Source organism: Scyliorhinus canicula, chromosome 3, assembly GCF_902713615.1.
Source record: "Scyliorhinus canicula chromosome 3, sScyCan1.1, whole genome shotgun sequence".
Taxonomy (NCBI): Eukaryota; Metazoa; Chordata; class Chondrichthyes; order Carcharhiniformes; family Scyliorhinidae; genus Scyliorhinus; species Scyliorhinus canicula.
The window spans coordinates 210,996,338-211,014,210 of record NC_052148.1 but is presented as its reverse complement, the minus strand read 5'-3'; the positions used below and the strand labels follow the sequence as shown (position 1 = coordinate 211,014,210).

The following is a 17,873-nucleotide window of genomic DNA, read 5'->3' as shown; positions in this document are numbered from 1 at the left end:
TCCCCCCATTACCTTACACTACGGGCAATTTAGCATGGCCAATTCACCTAACCCACACATCTTTGGACTGTGGGAGGAAACCGGAGCACCCGGAGGAAACCCACGCACACACGGGGAGGACGTGCAGACTCCACACAGACAGTGACCCAGCCGGGAATCGAACCTGGGACCCTGGAGCTGTGAAGCATTGATGCTAACCACCATGCTACCGTGAGGCCCCTAATTGGTTATTGGTGCCAAAAAGAGTTATAAGTAGACATTCAATTAAACTGCTGTTGTTAGCTTCCATTTTATGCAGCATTTCATCAATCACCATATACTTCCTTTCACAGAGTTCATTGCTATGGCACTCCTGACCATGGCGTTCATGTTTTCACATGTCTCTGAACTTGTCGTTGACAGATTTCCATCCATTATCAGACAGAAACTTAGCTGCTTCCATTTCTCCAGACTTTTGTCAGTGCCAATGCTTACTATGTATAGTCCTTACTATCAACTATTGTAGAAAGACTAAATTGGGTCATCAGATCTATAAAATGTCGAACAAAAATATTTATGTCATTGTCCTGTACTTTTAGATCCATGGAAACAACTTCATTAAAATCACACGTCAATAAAAGGTTTACAATAGAATGTGGCATTGTGCTCCAATAATTTTCATTAATCTCTTCTATTAGTCTCATATAAGCTTCAGCAATCGTACTTGCATCTTTTGGCAGGGTTTTGAATCTTTGACAAGTAGAATGAACACATTTTCCATTTAACTTGAAGACAATTTGATTATCTTTCTCCCTGATTCTTATTCACCTTATTATTAACACCTGTCCAACACATTTTAAAGGAGCATCATTTATTTCCAAAGGGATAGGATGGCCCAGATCTTCCGGCTTCTGGACAGTCGGAGACTGGACGTCTCAGAAGTCCCAATGCAATCACTTTGCGGGAATTTCCCGGGAGGTTTAATCTCGCAATAAGCAATTCCCCTGCCCCTAGGACCCTAGGACCCTCTGAAAAGGTTTATTAGACGATGCTGGATTCTCTGCCGCATCAGGAACTCCGCTATTGGCAGCGGACGGAGAGAATCCAACCCATAGTGAGCAATCAGCAGTATGAGCAGCAAGGAGCCTGTAAGTAGCACCAAAAAGATGTGTTTAAAACACATATTACAGCAATGATGGTCTGAGCCAGGCAGGGGTCACACCGAGTCCACAGACTCAGCACCAAGTCGTTCCCCACTACTGCCCCCGGGGACAGCCAGTCCCCAGCAAGCCCGACAAACCTTTGAGGCTTTTTCAAAATTTTTCAGCCTCCCACTCAGCAGTCATGGCGTCCAATCTCTGCTTGTAAATACTTGCACCAATTCATGACCGGCGCTTAAGAGGGGCGGAGCATGAAGTGTCCATGATACTTGAATCCACACAAATGATGGTTTTGCAGGGATCTGCTGGCTCAGGGCACAAACTTTGCTATCTCTGCCAGTGATCGTGGTTCTCTCTTTCAGCATGTGAAGCGAAGAATTCAACCCCATAACAGGTTGAGAAATTAGGGTGAAGTGGGATTTTAAAAGACATTAGCAGGATCGTACTATCTTCCTCGGTGGCTCCAGTCGTGCTGCTGGCCATTGTATCAGTGACAGATGGTCCAATTATTCCCAGCACAATCTCTTCCATGGGAATGAGCTCCTGTTGATTTTGTGCCAGCTAGCCCTGAAGGAAAATGGGAATTATGTCAATCAGTGTGTTGCATCGTGTTTGGATGATAGGATTTGCAACAGTTGAATAACTGGCAGTATGTGCAGGCTGTGTGACGGGAGTCCAGCAATACTAAGTGTCTGAGGGTGAGACAAAGCATTTGAATGTACACCTTGAGTCGCGGTTGATACAGATTGTTGGTAGGTGAGTGAAGAGAGCATGGTGAATGAGCAGTATGTGAGGCCAGTGTTGCATGTGACAATGCATTCACTTACCTTGACCACTCATGTGGGGTCATTAAACTTCTTGTGGCACCGGAGCCAAATCCTCATAACAGACCCATGGTATTGACTGCCTCTTCCACCTGGTTCCACTGCCTCATCCATTTGCTCCCATTGCCTTTTGAGCACTTGGTCTTGTGAGGGAAAATTTAACCTCTTTCCACCAGTCCCCTCATGCACCATTGACTCCAGCAGGGCATCAGAACACCTGAGAGGTTCTTGCTGGCTCTCTAGTCTGTTCTATGGTCTGTTGTGAGATTTTGCGGCCTTCCCAAAGGACTTCAGGGGTTGTCCAAACAATTCAGTGTCTGTTGCAGCCAAAAATCATCTTGCCGTTAGAGGTGCAGTCTGGCTTTAAGAAATCTAGCCTGGTTTTAAATGGTGCTAATCTTACATAAACAAAGGTCTCCTGCTAAGGAGTGCAGCCCCTCAACAGTGAATCAAACATTGGACTGTCCATCACAATCCTGGAAATGAATGGACAGACTTAATGTCGGTGACAGGGGCCTTGCCTGCTGGCTAGAGAGCCAGCAAGAACCTCACATAGCCTCTTTCCAGGAAGGCCCACTGCAAGGGAAGCAGAAGATCAAGGATTCTGGGGGAATAAGTCCCGCCTGCCAGGGTTTGCATGCCTATCACAGACCAGGAGCTTTTCATTGTTTAGTAGTGCTGCTAGGAAACAGTGGCTGCTGCTAGTAATGCACCCACCCAAGGTTCAGCATCACTGGGGGAGGTAAATGATAGCAGGAGACGTATCGTGAGGTGGTGTGAGGGAAGCGTTTTGGCAACAGGGGCAGGGAATTGCCTTCAACAGGCTACCCTCCCCCCCCCTTTCCTGATTCTGGGTCCCTTGATCAGGCAATGAGTGCCTTTGTACAAGAATATATTTGTCTTGCACAGTGCACAATGAAGGTTCACCAGACTGTCGTGGGATGAAAGGGGATTGTCCGATGAGGAGAAATTGAGTAGACTGGGACCATAAGTTAAATACGTTAAATAAGGTAAGAGCCCATGGTGTTAAGGATAAGATCCTCGCATGGATAGAGGATTGGCTGACTGGCAGAAGGCAGAGAGTGGGGATAAAGGGGTCTTTTTCAGGATGGCAGCCGGAGACTAGTGGTGTACCTCAGGGGCCAATGCTGGGATCACATCTTTTCACAGTATACATGGAGGAAGGAACTGAAGGCACTGTTGCTAAGTTTGCAAATGATACCAAGATCTGTAGAGGGACAGGTAGTATTGAGGAAGCAGGGGGACTGCAGAAGGACTTGGACAGGCTAGGAGAGTGGGCAAAGAAGTGGCAGATGGAATACAATGTGGAAAAGTGTGACGTTATGCACTTTGGAAGGAGAAATGGAAGCATAGCCTATTTTCTAAGTGAGGAAATGCTTAGGAAATCAGAAGCACAAAGGGACTTGGGAGTCCTTGTTCACGATTCTCTTAAGGTTACCGTGCAGGTTCAGTCGGCAGTTAGGAAGGCAAATGCAATGTTAGCATTTATGTTGAGGCTAGAATACAAGACCAGGGATGTACTTCTGAGGCTGTATAAGGCTCTGGTCAGGCCCCATTTGGAGTATTGTGAGCAGTTTTCACAGAATTTATCATAGAATTTACAGTGCAGAAGGAGGCCATTCAGCCCATCGAGTCTGCACCGGCTCTTGGAAAGAGCACCCCACCCAAACCCACACCTCCACCCATCCCCATAACCCTTCAACCCCACCCAACACTAAGAGCAATTTTGGACACTAAGGGCAATTTAGCGTGGCCAATCCACCTAACCTGCACATCTTTGGATTGTGGGAGGAAACCGGACCACCCGGAGGAAACCCACGCACACATGGGGAGAACGGGCAGACACCACACAGACAGTGACCCAAGCCGGGAAACAAACCTGGGACCCTGGAGCTGTGAAACAATTTTGCTAACCACTATGCTACCGTGCTGCCCCTGTAAAGAAGGAAGGATGTTCTGGCCTTGGAAAGGGTCCAGAAGAGGTTCACAAGAATGGTCCCTGGAATGAAGAACTTGTCATATGAGGAACGGTTGAGGACTCTGGGTCTGTACTCGTTGGAGTTTAGAAGGATGAGGGGGGGATCTTATTGAAACTTACAGGACACTGCGTGGCTTGGATAGAGTGGACATGGAGAGGATGTTTCCGCTTGTTGGAAAAAGTAGAACCAGAGGACACAATCTCAGATTAAAGGGACAATCTTTTAAAACAGAGGTGAGGAGGAATTTCTTCAGCCAGAGGGTGGTGAATCTGTGGAACTCTTTGCCGCAGAACGCTGTGGAGACCAAGTCACTGAGTGTCTTTAAGACAGAGCTAGATAGGTTTTTGATCAATAAGGGGATCAGGGGTTATGGGGAGAAGACAGGAGAATGGGGATGAGAAAAATATCAGCCATGAGTGAATGGCAGGGCACTAGATGGTCCAAGTGGCCTAATTTTCTATGTCTTATATGCCTCGCCATTTAGAATAATGATAGGTGATCTTCTTGAAATATATAAAATTCTTAAGGGGCTTGACAGTGTAAACACTGGAAGAATGTATTCCCTGGCTAGCGAGCCTAGAAATGGGATTGCAGTGTCGGCAGAAAGGGTCAACCATTTACGACTGAGATTAACATAAATCTCTTTCCTCACAGGGTTAGGAATCTTTGAAATTCTCTATCCCAGAGTGCTGTGAATTCTCAGTCATTGAACATGTTCAATGCAGAGATTAATAGATTTTTGGATGCTATGAGGAAATTAAGAGATTTGGAGATAATATGGGAAGATACAGTTGAAGCAGATGGTCAGCCATAATCGTGTTTTTTGGTGGAGTAGACCTGAGGGGCTGGATGGCTTCTTACTGTTCAGGTTCCTTATATTTTAAGAAAAAAATTATTAAATGATTAGCAATAAGGAGCTTTGACAGATTAAACCTGACCACATAAATGGCAAATAAAATTTCATCGAATATGAGTCATTTTCCATTTTTAGATAACGTATATGCACTGTTTCTGCTGTTCAGTATCTTGACTAACAGGAAATTGATTTTACCCAATACTAAACTGATCATTGAACTTTCTCCAGATGTCATAATTATGGCTTAATCATGTTTTTGTGCACCTTTAAGTCATGGACACTGATATATTGCAGTGTAACTTGGCCAAGCTAGCAGTGTGGCCATGATTGAGAGCCTGCTCCTTGCTGGAACAACAACACTCCTCATTCCATTGTTCATCATTTATGCTACTCCCTCAAATAGTACACTTTACAAATAGTGTTTTGGCATTGTGGGAAAACTCTGCATCCAATAAAATCAAATCTATCAAAGCACTGATGTGGAGATGCCGGCGTTGGACTGGGGTGAGCACAGTAAGAAGTCTTACAACACCAGGTTAAAGTCCAACAGGTTTGTTTCAAACACGAGCTTTCGGAGCACGGCTCCTTCTTCAGGTGAACTGGTATCAAAGCACTGTCAGACTATAGCCTGAGATCTTTTATTCAATAGCCTGTCTGAGGCTGACACACATTACAGAAAGAGTTGCCCATCTGAAAGATGAATTCTTCTGTGTAGTAAGCTGCCTAATGCCGATCTATCCAACTGGTTACTTACAGGCTCTTTTGTACAAGCAGACAGAATTTGACCCACCTCAAACGGCAGTTTGAAATTGAAGCCATTACATCCTTCTTTGTTAAGTGAAATTGGAATCAACCTCTGTGTTGCTGGCTCAGCATTGTTAAGCCGTCAGATAACATGAATTGAATCTTCCAAAGATACGGTTATGTTGTCTAAGCTGAAAGCTAGACTAAAAAGATTTTTCTTTTTTTTTAAGTGTCTGGTAGCTCTGTAAAATCTAACATAATGTGCGGCTTAAGCATCAAGGGACTGTCTTCACCACTATGTTGAAATGGCTAGCATTGATTTGCTCTGAACCATTATTCTTAAAGAGGGGAGAAAATGGCTCTGCATGGTCTATGCTGCATTAAAACTGCATTTCTTTACCTTGATTAAATTTACCACATTCTTCTATTAATTTCTCTCTTGCTTCCAGAGCTACTAACATTGGAAAATTGCTCACTATATGATCAAAAAAGATTGCAAACCTATGAATTTATATTTTACTAAACAATGATTATCAACCTCTGCCAATTTAGTGAAAAATAGTTTATTTAACACAGAGATGTGAGACTTGACAGATCCACTTTTTTGTGAGGAAATAGGTCAAAGCCACATTACAGTTATGAGGTTCATTAAAAATAATTGAAAAGAATCTGAATTTGAACTACTTCAGATTATTTGAGACTAATTAATCTCAATTTTGATGAGGCTTTTTTGGCAGGCAATTAAAGCCAATAAATCTTCATTTTGTTTAAATTGTTATTTAATTATAGAATTCCATCCCAATTGATCGTCAGATTGCCAGCGTGTCCGGAAATTTCCCTGACCCAATGCTACTCCACATTTCTACTGGGATCTTTCAAACCCGGCTGTACCAGAAATGTGGAGCACGGCATTCTTCCGGGAACTCCATCAGATCGTAGTAGAGCCTGGCGAAGATAAGATGCCAGCTGTCTGCAGCACTCGCTGAGAGATGGTAAGTTTAAATGTCCAGTACGAATGTGAGTGAATGGGTGAGTAAGTCAGTGACTGGGTAGGTGTGTGATGTGGGTAGGTGGGTGGTTGGGTGAGGTGGGTAGATGGGTAAGTGGGTAGGAGGTAGGTGGGTGAAATGGGTAAATGGGTAGGGGAGTAGGTCAGTAAGATGGCTAGGTGCACTAGGTGGATGAGGTGGGTAGGTGGATAGATGGATAGGTGGGTGAGGTGGGTAAGTGGGTAAGCATGAAGGGAATAGCTGAGTGAATGGACAGTCAGGTCAGGAATAGTCTGGTCAGGTGAGGACGGTAGGTGGATCAGGTCAGGAGAATAGCCGGCTGGTTAGAAGGGTAGGTGGGTAGTCGGGGGGGGGGGGGGAGTCATGGCTTTGAGCAGGGTGGAAGGGTGGAGGGGGGGCTAGTTGGGTGGTCTTGGAAATTAATTGGGGAGCTAGTTATGTCCTTACCCAGGAGTTGGATTGAGTTTTAATCTGGCTAACATTTTTTGGGTAAATATTTCAGGTAGGCACATCCCAAGCCTCTGGCTCTAACTCAAAGTCAGAGATATTCGGGAAAGGTCCCAGGTAACAGGGGAATTGTCCATGGGGAGTTGAAAATTTCTGGCCGTTTCTCAGAGATCCGCAGTTCAGGATTTGCATAGGATTCCAAGCACACCTCAGTCGTATATCCGGTCTCCGACAATCTGGACACTGGATGACATGCTCAATATTATTTCCTAATCTGCCGTGAGTCCTATGATTAAAGGATAACAATAACTACTAAAGTAGCAAACATGAACGTCATGGAAAATGTCTCTGTGGAGATAAAATATAAATTGATTTATATTTTCATGAGTGAAAGTACCTCAACTGTTGAAGAATCGTTTTTACTATCCACATAAAATTGATATGATAGCACACAATCTCGTAAGAATATGTTACATTTACAAGACTTTGTCCAATGTGTAAAATTGTAAAAATGAAAGCAATTTCTCTTTTGGAATCTTTTATAATGTATTCTATGATTTGCATCACCCATTTTCCATTGTATTTTTATTTTGTTTAATTCCACATCATGTCGTAACAGATTAAACGCTATGAATATATGATCAATAAAAATATGGATGATGAGTGGGGATCCTTCAGAGCAGTGTGACTAGTTGCCATTCAAAGTTAAAAGCAGAGATCTATCCTGTGGTGACATGTCATAGCTGTGGATTGCAGGCAGCGGAGAAAAACTCTATAATGCGCTAGACTCCGTCTTCTCTAAAAGTCATTTGGTAAGTGGACTTAATCAGATGGCCTATTCTATCATGGAGTCCAATCTCCACTACACAGAAAAAGGATCTGAGTGGGTTGCCAGTTCTTAGACAAGGTTACAGCTTAGCTGCAAAACAAGAAATGTCAATGATAAAACCTGACCTCGACATTTATGCCCAGGAAAGTACAAGCTGCTGTAAATATTCCACAACGCCCTGTACTAATCCAAGGACCCCACATGAATAGTTGCTGCAAAGCTTCACTGAACATTTATGTGCCTGATACACCCTCCCAATCAATGTATCCATCTGGATCACTGTTCTGTTTTTTCCTAGGAGCTCGCACTAGCCATCAGTTGCCGAGACAGACCGATGAAAATGTGCACTCAGCTGTGAGAATCTGTAATTCTGTCAAAGTGATTCTGTGGCCCCCAGCAAACATTTTGTCAATTTTGAAAACAACAGCTTGCACTTTTAATGTAGTAAAACATCCGAAGGCACTTAGAAGCAACAATCTTTGATTCTATGGCTTTGCAATGTTTTCAGACCATTTCTTGTTATGGTCCAGCAAGAAGGAAGGAACAAATCATCGGGGAACTGGGGGGGCGGGGGGGGGGGGGGGGGGGGGGGGGGCAAGAGGTTTCATATCATTCATGGAACTCCTGAACATTTAGAGATACCTATGAGATTTTGCACATCAATAGGATCCGAGATTTGTGAAACTGAGTAAGTGAAAGCATGAAGTTTGGCAGTTACACATGAATATTCTATCAATGTTCCCATTAATTCACACATATTTCAAGTTACTGAACTAATGGATCTTCTGTGTTCAGCTTATAGACTTATCTACTGATGAGGTAACAATGCTAAAATTGGCCTTTGAAACCTTTAGCTCCACAAAATTCAAACAAGGTAAACTGAGAAATATAAATGCACCCAGGACTGAGGTTTCAGGCTTTCAGGATCAGTTTGCTGAGACTGTGTCAGATGGGTGTTGGGCCACAGATTCAACATGATTTTGGAATAGTTGCACCTTGTGGGTCTCAGAAGTAATCTAACTTTTTGGTACAGATATTGAGGCTGACATTGACTGTTTTTCTCGCAATGTGTTGCAGAACAGTGAGTGATGTGGTATTCTGGATATAAAATATATACTCTTGTAATGTTCAATCTCATGTCCGAGTCGACACCCGACTTCTAGTCAAAAGTCCAAACTCTGTACTTATTGCCTGCTTGCTGCTCAAGTCAAATTGCGCTGAAGCAAAACTACTTGCCAGAATCAGAGTCTAGGGGCGTGATTTAATGGCCGCTTTGCGCTTAAGCGAGTGTGCGACAAGGCTGTTAAATCGCGGGCGGGGGCAGCACGGTGGCGCAGTGGATAGAACTGCTGCCTCACGGTTTTGCCCCCACAACTCAAAAGATGTGTTGGATAGGTGGATTGGCCAAGCTAAATTGCCCCTTAATTGGAAAAAATGAATTGGGTACTCTAACTTTATACAAAAAAAAAGAAAAATCGCGGGCGTGGCCAAAAACGAGAACCTCGCCAGGTGCCAATCTGTTCGCGATCTAATGGCCAGCTGCCCTTGGTGAAATCCAGATCTCACCTTAGAATGGCGAGAAAGCAATAATCACTGCTTAAGCCCCATCTGCATACAATAATGGCTGTTCATGATCTCACGGCTGTCTATGATCTAGCCTATGATCTGGCTTCTCCAGCAAGTGGTCGCACAGGCGCTGATTAGTAATCCTTTTGGTGAAACTGGTGGAGGAGCTTCAGCGGGGACCCGAGGAGGTGAGTAGCCATCTTCGCACATAGGGAAAGAGCCCGGGGGCACTGGGATTGCTGCCCCAGTGTTCAGAGGAGATGGGGGAGCAACTGGGGGCCAGCCTTGGTTGAAGGTGGGTCGCCAGGGGGGCGCGGAACTGGGGGTCTGGCCGCACACAGTCTCAGCTGGGAGGGAGGGTCTAATCGCCTGCAGGTCCGCCATGCAACCCCTGGAATGTGAGTTCCCATTCTGGGGGCAACTCTAGCCCCTGTCTATCTGCTCCACCAACTACCCATAACTCCCACTGACCGCGGAGGGCTCTGGCAGTACGGTTGAAGGCCATTGCTAATAGATGATGTGACCATCAATTCACACGAGACAGAGAGTTGAAGTGAACAGTGGTTTTAATCAGCTAGAACTGTGCCTGCCTGCGACTGCTCTGCACTGAGAGCCGCCTGCAGGGCGGCAGATCTATAAACCTCCCCCGAGGGGGCGCAGCCCACAAGGGCACCAACATGACACAATGCGATGTAATGTAATACAATGGTCCATAGGTGGAGCCCACGAGGGCAAAAACATAGTACAATGCAATACAGTGATGAATGGTTGCCATAATACATTAACCACATTCACCCCCTGTTAAAAAATTGAAGTCCAGCGGGGGTGAAGCGGCTCACAGTTTGAGTCTGTCCGGCGCCTTGATCGTGCGCTGCGATCACTTGAGCTCTGGTTTCACTGCGGGCACGGGTGTTGAACTCGTCGATGCGGGCAAGGGTATTGCCTCTGGGAGCGCGTCTTCTGGAGCTTCTCCAGGTCGGCGATGGGGGGAGGGGGTGTAGGAGGGGGGTGTAGGCCATGCAGGGGTGGGGGCGCTGTTCGGTGTAGGGTGGGGGGAGGTAGGTGATAGTCGTAGGGGAACCTGCGGGTGCCAGGTCCCTGAGGGAGACTATAGCTTGTCGGCCATCATGCTGCGCCACGTAGACATACTGGGGGTTGGCTTGAAGGAGCTGGATCCTCTCGACCTGGGGGTCGGACTTATGGGGAGGGAGTCCCCTCTACCCGGCGGGGCGCGGGGTCCCGGCGGGATGGAGTGGCGTGAACCACTCCGGCGTCGGGCCGCCCCAAAGGTGCGGACGTCTCCGCACCTTTAGGGGCCAAGCCCTAACATTGAGGGGCTAGGCCATCGCTGGAGTGGTTGGTGCCCCGCCGGCCGGCGGGAACGGCTTTTGGTGCCATGCCAGTCGGGGCCGAAGGGACTTCGCCCGCCGGCGGAAGTCCGCACATGCGCCGGAGCGTCAGCAGCTGCTGACGTAATCCCCGCGCATGCGCAGGGGAGGGGGGTCACTTCTGTCTCAGCCATCGTGAAGACTATGGTGAAGGCGGAAGGAAAAGAGTGCCCCCATGGCACAGGCCCGCCTGGCAATCGGTGGGCCCCGATCGAGGGCCAGGCCACTGTGGGGGCACCCCCCCAGGGCTAGACTGCCCCGCGCCCCCCCCAGGACCCCAGAGCCCGCCTGCGCCGCCTGGTCCCGCTGGTAAGGTAGGTGGTTTGATTCACGCCGGCGGGACCGGCATGACAGCGGCGGGACTTCGGCCTATCGCGGGCCGGAGAATCGCCGGGGGGGAGCCCGCCGACAGGCGCGGCGCGATTCCCGCCCCCGCCGAATCTCTGGTGCCATAGACTTCGGGAGACGGCGATAGAAGTGTGGCTTACACTCCACGCAGATTTGGCAGTCCCAGGTCATGGCCCTGACCTTCTCGGTGGAGTAGGGCAGGTTGCGGGCCTTGATGTAGTGAAGAAGCCGGGTGACAGACGTCATTGTGGGTGGCCTGGAGTCGGTCATCTTGCGCGCTGGCGCATGTGCCGCGGGACAGGGCATCTGGGGGCTCGTTGAGCTTCCCAGGACGATACACGATATTGTAATTATAGGTGGAGAGTTCGATCCTGCACCTTAAGATTTTATCGTTCTTGATCTTGCCCCGCTGAGTGTTGTCGAACATGAAGGCGACTGACCGTTGGTCAGTGACGAGGGTGAACATCCTACCAGCGAGGCCGTGCCCCCAATACCATACAGCTTCCACAATGGCTTGAGCTTCTTTTACGACTGAGGAATGTCGAATCTCAGGGGCGTTAAGGGTACGGGAGAAAAAGGCTACGGGCCTGCCTGTCTGATTAAGGGTAGCGGCGAGGGCGACCTCTGACGCGTCACTCTCCACCTGGAAGGGGATGGACTCATTCACCGCGCGCATCGCGGCTATGGCAATATCTGCCTTGATGCGGCTGAAGGCCTGGTGGGGACCCACTGGGCATAATTGGAAAAGAACCCGAGGCATCTTTTCAGGGCCTTGGGACAGTGGGGGAGTGGGAATTGCAGGAGGAGGTGCATGCGGTCGGGGTCGGGCCCTAGGACTCCTTTTTCCACAACATAGCCGAGGATGGCCAGTTGGGTTGTGCGGAAACACATTTCTCCTTGTTATAAGTGATGAACAATCAATGGACACGAAATGTAGATGAAGTCTGAACGATAGGCTTTAATAAGCAAGAAGTGGACCCGGCAGCAGACATACAGAAGAATGGCTGACTGCCGGGGAACACGGGTTCTAATACCCCGCCTCGTAGGCGGAGCTACCTACCTTTCAGCCAATCGGCTGAGAGGCACATGACATACCTGGGCCAATGGGTAGCAAGCCCTCTGCACAAATGGCAGCTCACACTCCCAGGTACCGTAATACCCCTAGTTATACTACCACAATAAGTGAGGTTGAGGGCTTTTGCGGTTTGGAGAAACTTCTGGAGGTTGGCGTCGTCGTCCTGCTGGTCGTGGCCTCAGATGGTGATGTTGTCCAAGTACGTAAATGCGGCCCATAGCCCATACTGGTCCACCATTCGGTCCATCATTCTTAGGAAGATTGAGACTCCGTTGGTGACGCCGAAGGGGACCTGGAGGAAGTGGAAGAGGTGGCCGTCTGCCTCAAAGGCCTTGTAGTGGCGGTCCTCCAGGCGGATTGGGAGCTGGTGGTATGCGGACTTCAGATCTACCATGGAGAACACCTGGTAGTGTGCGATCTGATTCACCATGTCCGCTACATATTGAGATGCGTGTGCCAGTTTATGGTTTGGCTGTAGTCTACAACCATCCGGTTCTTCTCCCCAGTCCTGATGACCACCACCTGGGCTCTCCAGGGGCTATTACTGGCCTTGATGATCCCCTCCCTCAAGAGCCGCTGGACCTCGGATTTGATAAAAGTCCTGTCCTAAATACTGTACCGCCTGCTCCTGGTGGCGAAGGGTTTACAGTCGGCAGTGAGGTTTGCGAAGAGCGGGGGTGGCTCGACCATTAGGGTCGCGAGGCTAAATACAGTGAGAGGAGGTAGGGGCCCGCCGAACTTCAGGGTCAGGCTCCTGAGGTTGCACTGGAAGTCCAGTCCCAACAGGAGAGGAGCGCAGAGATTGGGGAGGACAGATAGTCTAAAATTAACGTACTCGGCGCCTTGTATCGCGAGCTTCATGGCACAGTACCCCCGGATCTGCACTGAATGCGATCCGGAAGCGAGGGAGATTGTTTGGAATGTGGGGGAAACTTGGAGAGAACAGCGCCTTACCGTGTCTGGGAGTACGAAGCTCTCCGTGCTCCCGGAGTCAAACAGGCGGGGCGTTTCGTGCCCATTGACCCGGACGGTCATCATCGAGTTTCTGAGGTGCTTGGGACGTGACTGGTTGAGGGTGACCAGGCCGAGTTGCGGGTAGCCGATGTGGTCGGAGGTGGTGGGGTGGTCCCAAGGTGGCTGCCCCCATCTGTCAGATGTGTCGGACGGCGATGAAGATGGCGGCCAAGATGGCGGCCTCCATGAGTCGCAAATGGCGGGCCGTGTGGGAGACGGCGGTCAAGATGGCAGGCCTTGTGAGTCGCACATGTTGGGTAGAGTCAAAATGGCTGCCCGCATGGACAACACGAGGCAAATGAGGCATCCGGAGGGGGCGGAGCCAGCAGGCACGCAGCCACACGCCGGGGTCTGTGGGCCAGTGAGTCTGAAAGTCGGGCCTGTGATTTTGTGGTTTTGGACCTGGCCAGGCAAACTTTGGCAAAGTGTCCTTTCTTGCCGCATCGCTACCGAGCCGGTAAACGCTGTCTGGGGTGCTGGTGCTGGCCGCAGAAATATCGGGGCAGCCCCCCGGGTTGGGCAGGCAGCTGCGCGGCACAGGCCTGGGGCACCCTCTGGTCAGGTTCCACGAGGGGGTCGCGTGGTGGGAGGGGAAAGCGTTGAGACTCTGAAAGGCTACTTCTAGGGAGGTGGATAGTCTCTTCTAGGTCGAGGGCGCCCTTCTCGAGTAGGCGCTGTCTGATGTAGTTGGACCGGACTCCAGCCGCATAGGTGTCCCGGATGGCGAGTTCCATGTGTTGTGAGGCCGTGACGGCCTTGTAGTTGCAGCTTTGCACGAGTACTTTCAGGTCGCGTCGGTACTCCTCCAGCGATTCCCCGGGCCGCTGGCGGCGAGTGGTGAGGGGATGCCGCGCGAACACTTCATTCACCGGCCTCACGTATTGCCTTTTCAGGATCGCGACCGCGTCTACGTACGTGCTCGCTTCTTCGATTTGCATGGAGATTCTGTGGCTCACCCGGGCGTGGAGGAGGCTCAGTTTCTGTTCGTCGGTGGTAGAGGGTGAGGAGGAGGCGGTGAGGTAGGCATCAAAACAGCAGGGCCAGTGCGAAAAAATCCCTTTGGCTTCAGCGGCTTGTGGGTCGAGTTCCGGTCGATCAGGTTTGAGGGCTGCTTCCATCGCGATGTTGTAGCTGATTAAATTGATGCGACCATCAATTCACACGAGACAGAGAGTTGAAGTGAGCAATAGTTTTAATCAGCTAGAACTGTGTCTGCCTGCGACTGCTCTGCACTGAGAGCTGCCTGCAGGGCAGGAGATCTATATACCTCCCCCGAGGGGGTGGAGCCATGGGCGGAGCCCACAAGGGCACCAACATGATACAATGCGATGTAATGTAATGCAATGGTCTATAGGTGGAGCCCAAAAGGGCAACAACATAGCACAATGCAATACAGTGGTTGCCATGATACATTCACCACAAGAGGGAATTGGCAACCGTAGTTAAGTGAGCACCTCATATTTGCCAAGTGGATCCCCCTGGGTAGGCCGCCATGTAGCATGAGGGGCTTATTGCTGAGCATCCTAATCAAGCTGTGATGCCTGGACACTGCACCTGAAAACTTCAGGAAGCAACACCATGGCCGGAGTGGCCAACATCCGAGCACCTAAGGGACATTACCGTGGCTGGAGGTGGATGAGTGACTCGGGGAGAGTAGCAGCACCCAGACCAGATAACGTTACATTCAGGTTTCTGACGTACAGGCTGTGGGGTCCTTGGAGCTAGAAATTAAAAAGTCCTTCAAATCACAGAAGGTTTCCATGCTAAAATACAGACTCTGCTGCCCTCACACTCGAACATGGGCTGAATTCTTTGGTTTTGAGACTAAGTGCTGATGCTGGCGTGGGAACAGCTGCACCGATTCAGCAAGTTCAAATGGGCGAGCACCATCGCCGCGTGGAACACAACCGGTTCCAAGCAAAACGGCGCCGGACTCGCCGGGTCCGTGATTGGCGGACAGAGGCCCACACGCCGATCCACCCCCCAACTTGCCCTTAGTGTCCAAAAAGGTTAGGAGGGGTTATTGGGTTAAGGGAATAGGGTGGAAGTGAGGGCTTAAGTGTGTCGGTGCAAACTCGATGGACCGAATGGCCTCCTTCTGCACTGTAAGTTCTATGTTCTATGTTCACATACACCTTCCCAGCCAACAAGCTGCTGCAAGGAGAGCAGCGCCAGGGTTCAGGGACACTGAGATGGACACTCTCCTGGACACCGTGGAGGAGAGAAGGATGACCCTGTACCCTGGCCTGGGAGGAAGGCCGCTAGGCGCCGCTGTTACCATGCCTGGGCGCAGGTGGCAGACGCGGTTAGCACCGTGGGCAATGTCACCCGGACTGGCCAGCAGTGCCGGGAGAGAGTACACAACACCCTCAGGGCAGCGATGGTGAAGATTGGACTCTGATTGGGTGGTGGGGGGGGGGGGAGAATATGGTCAGTGAGTGAATATCACAACTGCTCTGAGTAGTGGGGGACATTTGTGGAGTTGTGTGGCAGGCACTCAATGTAGTATGGGTTGGTAGTCTGTCATCTGTGGGAGGAAAAACAGCTCAGTTTGAGTGCTGATGACGAAGGTGCTCTTCGAGTCTGATCAGTGAGAGGCGAGGGACAGTTTGACCTGCAAATAGCATGCTGGGAGGAGAAGAAGGGATGGGGAGAGAAGAGTAAAACAACAAAGAAGACTAGCGTGTGTGGAGCACACATGATGGGGCTGGTTCCATCAGAAATCGTGTATCATGCTTATTGGGTTGCGTCCGATTGTCATCATCTGGACACCTCAGAATGTTTGTGCTCCACACACCTCAGAACACTGCGCTCCACAGTTGTTCTTGTAATACCCCCCGGGAGGTTCATCCATGGAATCATCTACCTCCCCTGGTCGCCAGACCCGCATCTGCCGGTTGCTTGCGTTCATTGGGTTCAGGGTTACCGTGTCCTGGTCCTCGAATCATTCAGCTACTCTGACCAATCGTTTGGCATGGTCCCATGTCCAATCGGGGGACTGGGGAGTATGAGTGGTTGTGGGGCGGTTGCGTTGGGGGTGGGAACTGCTTCGTGAAGGTGGCAATTAGAACTAGTACATCCTTAAATCCATTTTTGTATGGTGGGAGTGGGCCGATGTAATCCACATGGGGATTCATCCAGGGACCCTTCACAGGACGTGTGTGTCCTATATGTCCCCTCCTGGTATCATCGTCAAGAATATTCTGGTCGCAAATGAGGCAATGCTCAATGTAATGAGTGACATCCTCCTTTTGTTCCGGGCACCAACATAATGGTGGTCCATAGTGGTCTCCATACCCTGGTGTCCGTGTCGATCATGGGATTGGTATATGAGCTGGTTTCGGTCCTGGGTAAGGACACACATCATTCCCATCCTTTAAACAAATCTGTCCTGTATGGTCAGCCCATCCTCCCATGTTTCGTAGGGGGCTGGAAATCGCTGTTCAGAATTTGTCCTCTGGAATCGTCTGTGTGTTGGGTCTGAGTTAGGTTGGCTACGTTAGGGACTTCCGGGCGGTGAGCGAGGAGGTCGCAGGGAGAGGGGCTCCCGCAAGCGGCAGACAAGAAGAACAACCCCCCCCCCCCCCCGACAGGCCGGACGGCGGAGGAGGAGCGCCGGCAGAGGAGCCGGAGCGGCAGCGGAGGAGCCGGAGCGGCAGCGGAGTAGCCGGAGCGGCAGCGGAGGAGCCGGAGCGGAGGAGCCGGAGCGGCAGCGGAGGAGCCGGAGCGGAGGAGCCGGAGCGGCAGCGGAGCGGCGACAGCGACGGCAGAGGAGAGGCAGCGACAGGGGGGCCCAACAGCAGCAGGTCCATCCCCTCTCCCTCCCCCCCCCCCCCACGCGGGCCAGGAGCGGTGCGGCGGCGGCGGCCCCTCTTCTCTCCCCCCCCCCCCCACGCGGGCCAGGAGCGGTGCGGCGGCGGCGGCCCCTCTTCTCTTCCCCCCCCCCCCACGCGGGCCAGGAGCGGTGCGGCGGCGGCGGCCCCTCTTCTCTTCCCCCCCCCCCACGCGGGCCAGGAGCGGTGCGGCGGCGGCGGCCCCTCTTCTCTTCCCCCCCCCCCCCACGCGGGCCAGGAGCGGTGCGGCGGCGGCGGCCCCCTCTTCTCTTCCCCCCCCCCCACGCGGGCCAGGAGCGGTGCGGCGGCGGCGGCCCCTCTTCTCTCTCCCCCCCCCCCTCCCAACCAGCAGCGGGGACACCCCCCCCCCAGCCAGCAGCGGGGACACCCCCCCCCCAGCCAGCAGCGGGGACAACCCCCCCCCAGCCAGCAGCGGGGACACCACCCCCCCCCCCCCCCCCCCCCAGCCAGCAGCGGGTACACCCCCCCCCCAGCCAGCCAGCAGCGGGGACACCCCCCCCCCCCAGCCAGCAGCGGCGACACCCCCCCCCCCAGCCAGCAGCGGGGACACCCCCCCCCCCAGCCAGCAGCGGGGACACCCCCCCCCCCAGCCAGCAGCGGGGACACCCCCCCCCCCCCAGCCAGCAGCGGGGACACCCCCCCCCCCCCCACCCCCAACCGGCAGCGACCACCGGCCCACTCGCCCCTCCCCCTCCCCCAACTGCAGTGACCACCACGTGGTAAGGACAAAGAGACAAAGGGACTCTCTCTCTCTCTCTCCTGGTTGAGTGGGGAGAGAA

General features: G+C 51.3%; 1 long non-coding RNA gene across 8 annotated transcripts in view; it reads left to right on the top strand.

Annotated features, from left to right (window-relative positions):
- Window positions 1–6,373: 6,373 nt before the first annotated feature.
- Window positions 6,374–17,873, top strand: part of LOC119963272 — a 70,850-nt gene continuing 59,350 nt past the window's right edge. For all 8 annotated transcript variants that reach the window (XR_005460063.1, XR_005460064.1, XR_005460065.1 and 5 more), the window contains exon 1: window positions 6,374–6,555. This is a non-coding gene — a long non-coding RNA (uncharacterized LOC119963272). The remainder of the gene's footprint in view (window positions 6,556–17,873) is intronic.